Raw genomic sequence first — 9,321 nt, forward strand, 5'->3', positions numbered from 1 at the left:
ATATATATATTTATATATACATATATTTAGACATGGATCGTACTCACCCACCATGGTTCCCGCGTTGGAGCTCTGTCCGAAGAAGCCTCTAGACTGGACCATCAGTAAGATGGTCACTATGAAGCCATAGAACCAACTAAACCTAATAGGTCCAGCATAGGAGACTATAATGCAGGAAATTTCCCACCTAACCTCGGTCAGGTGGAGAGATGGTGGTTACAGGGGAATTAGGAAGGTGAAGATAAGAGCAGATGTAAGACCCCCGAAGGAAATTAGTAGATACTGAGGTATCACTCTGATCCGGACAAAAGCGCTGATGCCCTGTCTGGATCACATCCCTCATCAGGTCTTTTACTTACCTTCCTTTGACCCGATAAGAGCAGATGTAAGACCCCTGAAGGAAATTAGTAGATACTGAGGTATCACTCTGATCCGGACAAAAGCGCTGACGCCCTGTCTGGATCACATCCCACATCAGGTCTTTTACTTACCTTCCTTTGACCCGCGATTCTTCCTACCCCTACCCGCGGGCGGGGGAGGAGCGTGAGCCGCGACATTAGCCTTCTGAGCCAGTCTTTGATCCTCAAACCGAGACGGGCTAGGACCCCTGGGTTGTTCGGGCTCAGACCTGGACTTCGTGAAGGCCACTATCCCGGTCTTTCAGCAGGTCAGCCTGATATGCTTGGAGCATCATCATCGTGTGCAATGAAGCGACAGCCCGACCTGCTGCTGCTGCATATGCCCTGGCATCCGAGCGAGATGTCAAGGAGGGGAGTCTTAGAGGACGTCTCACCCATAGAGAGATAGCTGGCCAGTATCTCTCTATAGGGGCATCTTCTCATAACCGCTTTCGCGCATCGCCTCGATGTTGGCATAACTCGTATGCTGGAATCGATGGATACGTGAGGAAAAAACGGCCTCTTCCATTTCTTCTCAATCTTTATATGGAAAACAGGAAGAAAGGAAGGCTCACCTGAGCTGGAGGGCTATGGCCAGAAAAATAACGTTCATCGAGATACTCACGACATCACTTTCTTCACCCGCTTCACGGCAAGTAAAGCCTCGCCGTGGCACGATCCATCATTTCCAAAAGCTCATCATACGCAAGCCAGGAGGATTGGGAAGGCTCAGCTTCAGCTTCTTTGCCCTACTCAGACATTTCCTGCTTTTGCTGGGCTGATCCCAGCAGAGCACTGGCCCCTGAATCAGACAATGTTAGTGAAATAACATCATCCTCCAGCGGCTCACTCTCGTGCACAGCGGACGATCGCGAAAGGGAAACCCCTGTTCAAACTCATCTGCCAGATCCACCTGCGATCCCCACGAGCTCATTCCCTTCTGTGCCTCAGCAGCGGTGGGTCCTGAATCATGGGAAGCAGATGGCTGGCCCTCTTTCCTCTAAAAGAGAGACAAACGAGAGCGGAGCTTTTCCCTTGGAAAAAACGCTCGCAGTGCATGCCGATTGCCCCCTTGGAGACATCGTGTGCGTGCTCTTCGCCCAAACAAATAACGCATAGATCGTGTGTGTCATCAGATGTTAAACAATGTCAACACGGATGCACACATCCTTAAACGCTTTGCTAGTGCTTGCCATAATGAGATGAATAGAGATCGCTCTTACCACAGAAATGCATGCTTCAAACAAAACAATCAATGAAGACGAAGAAGAGAATGATGTGTGCTCCCGGCGCCTATTTATACTATAGTCGCACCGGTAGTGACGTCATGGCTGTCGCCGGCCAACGAGTTGGTGATTTTTCAATGTATGCTTCAGACACGGGTCACGACGAGGCGTTCCCCATAGTGACCCCTAGAGGACGCAGTTCGAAGTTCCCATGAAGACATAAACAATACCGGATGCTGAACTAAAAACAGGGAACACTATTTAAGCACATGACAAGACGAGGGGATGACGAGACACACCTGGGATCAATGGAAATAAACGGGGAACACATGGAATTAAATCAACATAATCAAGACAGGAACAGGAAACTAACCAAATATGGGCAAGGAGGGCATATTGGGAGCAAAACACACACAAAACACGGAACAAAGTCTGACATGATCAGTATTAAAAAAAAAAGAATAAATACAAATTACAAATACTGAATGTTTTCTCATAGGACATTGTCCAGTGATCATAATTCCAGTAACTTTTTTTGCCTTTCACTGTTTTCTTTTTTCTCTGTCTTTTACATTTTACAATTTTAAATTCCATGCCAAGTTTAAGGCACTTTTGGGGACTGAACTATAAGTGGATTTCAAGCTTTGACTCATTTTGTCTCGTCTTGCTCATCTTGTCCAGGATTTACAGAAGTCATTGTTTTAAAGATCTTTCCGTCAGAGGTAGCCTATGTGTTTTTTTTTTGTTTTTTTTCAATCCTTGTTCTTGGATTACAGTTTTAAAAACAATGTCAACCATATATCATAAAGTACCCAATAAACTGGTATTTAAAAATCAAGTATAGTATATAATGTACTATATGTAGAATGGTGACTTGTAATGTCACAGGTGGATTCTGCTCCTCCCAACAACAAGATAAATTCTTTGTGTTTTCTCATCAGCTGTACAGTCTGTCAAAACTCTGACAGGAACACATGCAAAAGAGAAAGGAGCAGGACACTAAAAAAGTGAATTACCTCAAGGTAAGCTCTAGATCTCACAGTTGTTATCAGAGTTGTTATTTTGATTAGTAGGAAGAGAGCAGTGAGTTATTTATCATATTCTTTTTTGTATTTCTGTTGCTGTCATCGGTGTTTATGCTGGAAATAAACATTTTGAACTGTAAAATAAAATAAATAAATAAATAAATAGTATCAAACATTCTGTGTAAGTCTTTATTTTAATTAATTTTCTATTCATTATTTGCAGATCACTATGAGGAACTTGAAGAACAAGACTGAACGCTCCCATAATGGAATCTTAAAAATGGAATGCCTATGATGCGTTCTTCAAAAACAAAAAAATGTGGTAATGCAAGGCAAGATTTTGTCTGAGGGCCAAATCAGGAACAAGAAGGGTCTTCACCAGTCGAGCCAGTTTTTCATCAAAGGTGTGTAAACATCGGCAAAGTGTTAGTTGTACTGTATTACATTTATTCAGTCTGAAAACTGGTGGGTTGATTCTGTGATATTGATAGGTTATTCTGCCTTGTTTGTAACATTTGATTGGCCAATATTGTATAGTAATTAAATAAAATATCATAAAAATATTTTTGAATAGTATAAAAAAACCAACAACAAACAGTTTCTGTAAGTGTCCTCTCAAATGCCTTTTGGAAAGCATCGTGCAGATCAAAAAGTACATAATATATACAGTACTTCCGTCTCTAGCTACCTGTAAAACGTCATATCCGTACATATGACTCAGCAAGAAATAGTTTTCATTGTTGAAATTGTTCAAGTGCCACGTTTACATTTGAGTGCTTCGTCTGAAAAAAACAAAAAAGTACCATGGGACAGAGGTATGTTTGAGACAAAAGATTGAGATTGTCAACGCCATGCGCTATCGTTAGTGTAGCATGAAGCTAACAGCTACATTGTTTGTAAAATATAATTTATTGTCTATTAGGTAGCATGAATTACATTCATTACAGATAAATATATTAATATCCCCATTGTCTAAAATTGGTAGACGAGATTTTAGAAAACCGATTGGTTAGAAGGCTTGAATGTAGTTCGGTCGAGCTTTACAGTGCAGTAGGTCAAAGAGAGAATGGACTAATTAGGTGTGTGGATCACATTTTTGCTGTTTTTTCTAGTGTACACTAATAATTAATAATAATAATGAATAAAATAATAATTCATTTTTTATTATTTCTGGACCTTTTAAGTAAAAAGCTAATTTTAGGTCCCATGTTGGTCCATGTTTTATTCAAACTAATTATAGACGAGAGATAGACTTTCTTGAATGACAGGAAGAACATGATTCACAGTGTCGACTAGAGATGTAGATCCAGTTGCTTTGCAATAAGTGTGAATATTGCTGAGATATGGGGGCTAAAAGTAGGTTAGCAAACTGTTGATGTCTTTTTATCTTCTCTTTCTACAGTTGGTGCATAATCATCATCATCTCTGTGTTTCTGCGATATGTCACAGGTGAGATTTTAAAAATTTTAAATGAAACTTCATGTCACATGCAGAATGATGAACGGTGTGTTTGCTGTTTTTAGGTGCTTTCTCTGCTCCTGTGAGGGTAAATGTTGAGGGCTTTGTTGGAGACTCTGCTATTTTGTTTTGTTCGATCCCTGAAAGTGAGATTCAAGACAAAATAGAAGTATTTGAAGTACACTGCAGAGACGATGAAGGCAAGAAAGTGTGTGACATCATTGGAGGCAGCATAGCTGAAGACCAAGAGCCAAAGTACAAGGACAGAGTCGAAACGTTCCCAGAGGAGTATAAGAAGGGCAACTTCTCCATCAAACTCAACAGTCTTCAAAAAACTGATGCAAGGAAGTACCACTGTAGCATCACAAGGGACAGTACATCACACGACACATTTCAGAAAGAGGTCATCACAGAGCTTCATGTCAAAGGTGTGTATAATCTGAGTTTCATTGAAAAACCATGATTGTGGTTTAAAATTCTGAATGTTAGTCTGCAGTTTTTAGTGACTGATCAAACTAATGTTACAAACTTTGTCATTGTCGCTTTGTCCCACAGATAAACCAGAAGGAAAAGGAAACCACGGGGAACCATCATTGATTGTGTTGTTGATCAGTTTTCTTTTCACTCACATTGTGCCGTTTATCTGAACAATTATTTGTTTAGTTTTTTAAGTGTTGTTCAGATCTGCTCAATCAACCAAAGTACATTTTCAAGTATCTTTACATTGAGAATTGTCATTATGGGTAAATTCTACTCTACATTTCAGAAAATACCATGTTGATCCTTGGTTTTTCAAACATTACATTCATTTTATTAATTTCAGTCAATGCACAACTTGGCACAGCTTGTACTTAGTTTATACTAAGGATATAACAATTTCAGTCATTGTCATTTCTGTAAAAGTCATGTGTGCAATTAAAACAGTATAACATCAACCCTGGTAATAAACTGAAAAATAAATATTTGATGTATCTGACTAAGCCTCATTTTACTGGTGTTGCATGTAAGTTATGAAATGTAAGTTATGAAACATTTGCATTACAAATAAAAAAAACGTTAACTGAAGTAAAATATGAAAACAAAATATGTTTTATTACAGCTAGTTGCCAGAGCAACATTTCTCCTTTTAATTGGAATTTGTACATATGTGAAAAATAAAAAAAACATTAACAATGACAAACACATAGTACTAAAACTTTAAAATGTAAATGAAAACTGTAAATTTAAAAAACTAAAAATATTTATGAATATTCAAAATATGAATAAAACTAATTAATAATAGTATACCAGTGATACTTAAATGACACTGAATGTTTATCAAAAAATTGCCACATAGCACTTCATCAAATATCAAATACTGATATATGTTGACCCATATATAGAAGGTGCACCAAGAAAAGAGTAGTTTTTACAAATATTTTAAAACGTAAAATAATGTACGCTATTATCAGAAAAACTGCTTTACTACAAGAGAGGTTGCCCAATGGAGGCTGCCATGTTGAGATCACATGACCAGATAAACTTATTTTTATCTCAGTAACCCCCCTTTGATTGGACAGTTTCAGTTGTGGAACAGATTGATGGATAAAAACATCTGCATAATACCTAAGGTAGAAGGATAAAATGAAAGGAGGAGCAAGGACTACTCTTAACACAAGACATGAAAGACTAACAACAATTTATGCAAATGTCGAGCTTCCATCTAGACATTAGACTATTACTGTGGCATCATACAATTACCCTCAGCAGCCCGAAAAAATACAAATTTTAGGTTTAGATGTCGGTCAGACAGCCTCTTCCTGAATAAGCAGTTGGTATTTAGCCAAAATATCACTCATAATTACACTGCTTTTCTTTGCTTTTCAAAGACATGCTTAGTGCAAAATTTACCTTTACGCATCTCATTTAATCAAAACATCAAGCATATCTTTCCAAGAACACATTTATTTGCACTATTCCAGGCAGCACAGCACTGTTATACAACAGAGTTAATACAACAGTTAAATTAATTCAACACCAAAAAATTAAATATATTAAACAAATTACATTTTGTAACTCAAATATGACATTAAATTAATTAATTTTCATGAATTTGAGTTTTATGTTCAACTAGCCTAGTCAGCTAGTTATTAGAAATAAACGCAAAAAAAAAGAGACCTAACTGAGCAACCAGACGGATCATTTTTAAACGGATGCACTGGAAATTACATTTCTTTGTTCCTGGTAATATTTAGGACACGTTATCATTGTAATAGTATCGATATTTATTGATATATAATGTTAGAGACTGACGCTTAGCTAGCACAAAGCCTCTAGCTAAACTTCAAGGGGTCCTATTATGCTTTTTCACTTTTTCAACTTTAGTCTGTAATGTTGCTGTTTGAGCATAAAAAAGATCTGCAAAGTTACAAAGCTCAAAGTCCAATTCAAAAGGAGATATTTTATTTAACAGAAATCACTTTTCAAAAACTACAACGAACAGTTTGTAGTCTCGTTTGGACTACAACGCATATTTTCCGGGATTTGTGATATCACAAATATCGACGAATGGGACGAGACCTGTAGACTGTATAAAAACATGGATGTAGTGTCTGTGACGTCACACGTAGGTTTCTGAAGAGCGTTTTTGAAGCTCAAAATTGGGTGGAGCCGGCCGTCGCCATCTTGGCACCGCATGCGCGCCGGTTCTAGTTGTTTATTCACAGGTTTATGGGTTTACTGTTTTACTGTGTACTGTGTACTGTGTAAAATAAATAAGTATATCTATATAAATAATACAGTATAATTTTTGACGTGTTTGGATTGTTTGTGTTGCATATAAGCGAGTTTTATTAGGCTATCTAATTTAAGATGCTTACCTATCTAATAAATAAATAATAAAGAGCTACTCTGCAAAAACGAACACATGTTTGAAACAATAAAACCACTTAGCCTATACCTATCTCCACTATGAAAGATATGCGCCAAGGTACTAATTTAGTCAAAATATAATAATTGATATGGGCATATGCAACATGTCAGCCAATGCTGATTTTTGTCCGACTGTTATTTTAGTATCACCGAAACACAAGTTTTTATTAGGCCTATAATTTTGAATCAGTTTCTATTTTTATATTTTCCTCTTTAATGTTAATTTTACTTAGTTTTTGTATGTTTTTTTAAATATACAGTAGTTTTTGTTCATTTTGATTTCAGTTTTAGTTTTAGCTATTTTAGTAGGCCTACATGAAGTTAAAGGTGATGCGATTTGAATTTTTCCTTACTCTTTGGAGTGTTACAAGCTCTTTGTGCATAAATAAGATCTGTAAAGTTGCAAAGACTAAAGTCTCAAATCCAAAGAGATGTTCTTTATAAAAGTTAGTTAAATACATAAAGGATATTTTTGTTGTTTAACATATTTAAAGGGGTCATATGATGCGATTTGAATTTTTCCTTACTCTTTGGAGTGTTACAAGCTCTTTGTGCATAAATAAGATCTGTAAAGTGGCAAAGACTAAAGTCTAAAATCCAAAGAGATATTCTTTATAAAAGGTTAGAGTCAGACACACCTACCTAAAACAGCTCATTCCAACACGCCCCCACATGTCTACCTCACTATGTGGGAAGATTTGCATAATGCCGCCCAAATGTTCACGCAAAGAAAGAAGGCGTAACTTTTATTCTCGCTGTAGTATTGTTGCCGCCGCCATGTCGTAAAGATGCTGTGTGATTCATTGTGAAAGCGAAACTACTTTGTTTGGTCTTCCAAAAGAGGACACGACTAGAAATCAGTGGTTAAGTTGTATTTACAACACTGTTCCAGAACACTTCAACCAAAATATTCAGATGTGTGCAGCATATTTTATGGAGGACCGTTTCCTGATCCTGGTAAAGTAGACTACAATGCCGGCTGTTCTGACTCACAGTCTGTAAGTAAGTTTTTAAAGAGAAATGCTATTTTTATTTTATTTTATTTGAGATGGCGTTTACTTTATTTCATAACGATGTTTTTTTTTGTTTGTTTCAGTCTGTTTTTAGTCAACTGTAATAAATCTACTGTTAATTTCACATACATTGAAATGCCAAACAACAACAACCAAATCTAAATCTAGATTAAATTATAATGATGCCAGAAATGTCTAGAACGTGGGGCATTGTAAATAAGTAGATATATTTTTTTCGCGTAAGTAGTTTGGCATATCATTCAGATATGTTTGAATGTTGCTGCAAAAAAGATACAACATCTGACAAACAAATGATGCTTGAATATTTCTCCAGCTGTACACCAGATGGCGCTGTAACGATTTAGATTATTTACCCGCCCACCGCCAAACTGCAGAAGAAGAAGAAGAATTAGGGAAGGACGTCGCACATAAACAGAAGAAGGGATGCCCACTTCTTAGTGCACTTATTGCTATTCTGCTGAGCAGAATGATTTAGAAGTGCCTTCACCCGTTCATAGCCCATGCCTGATATTTATAGAGCGAGTCTCAGACAGCTGTGTGCTGTAAGTATGGTGTTTATGAAGCTAATATCAGCTCAGATGTCTAATATTAATGGCCCTGGAGTGCAGCAGCCAGTGCTACATGTTTAAACTGATTGATAATAATCACATTCATGAGCTCTAGAGCTTCTAAACACTTTTATTGTGATTATTGTTTCTAATATTTAAGATGTTAGCTCGTGCTTGGTGTTTGATGTACTGTGTGTTTGAACAGTAGCAGTTTGGATTGTTATCTTTTTAAGATGGGCATATCATTTTTTTAAACAGTCTTACAAAAATAGCAATCTTATGTGAATGAGGCTTTTGAGGACGTTTAATGTTATTCTGAAATATTTCACTGCTTTTGTCACTGCTGTTCACTTACAGTGAAGTAAACAAGTCTAGTTTCTGAATTAAATTAGCAAGAATGATAATTATGGAAGACCGAAAGATTCCCAAGCTGAGTTGCTTGGAAAGATTTCAATTTTGCATATGAAATTGGTTTGTAAAAACAAATGATGAACTTAAAGTATCTGGGCTGGCAGTGTCACAACGAATCTTCTTCTTTTTCTTAGTATTGCTGGTATTATTAGTAGTATTATTTTGTTAGAACACTGTGTCTTTTTAAACATCAAACTGCAAAGAAGTATGTACATTGTTGCAGATTATATCTGTGTATTTCGTTTAATTTATTTATTCATGAAAATCACACACACACACACACACACACACACATATACAGTGGGTACGGA

Source organism: Sinocyclocheilus grahami, unplaced genomic scaffold (assembly GCF_001515645.1).
Source record: "Sinocyclocheilus grahami isolate Dianchi unplaced genomic scaffold, SAMN03320097.WGS_v1.1 scaffold1211.1, whole genome shotgun sequence".
Lineage (NCBI taxonomy): Eukaryota > Metazoa > Chordata > Actinopteri > Cypriniformes > Cyprinidae > Sinocyclocheilus > Sinocyclocheilus grahami.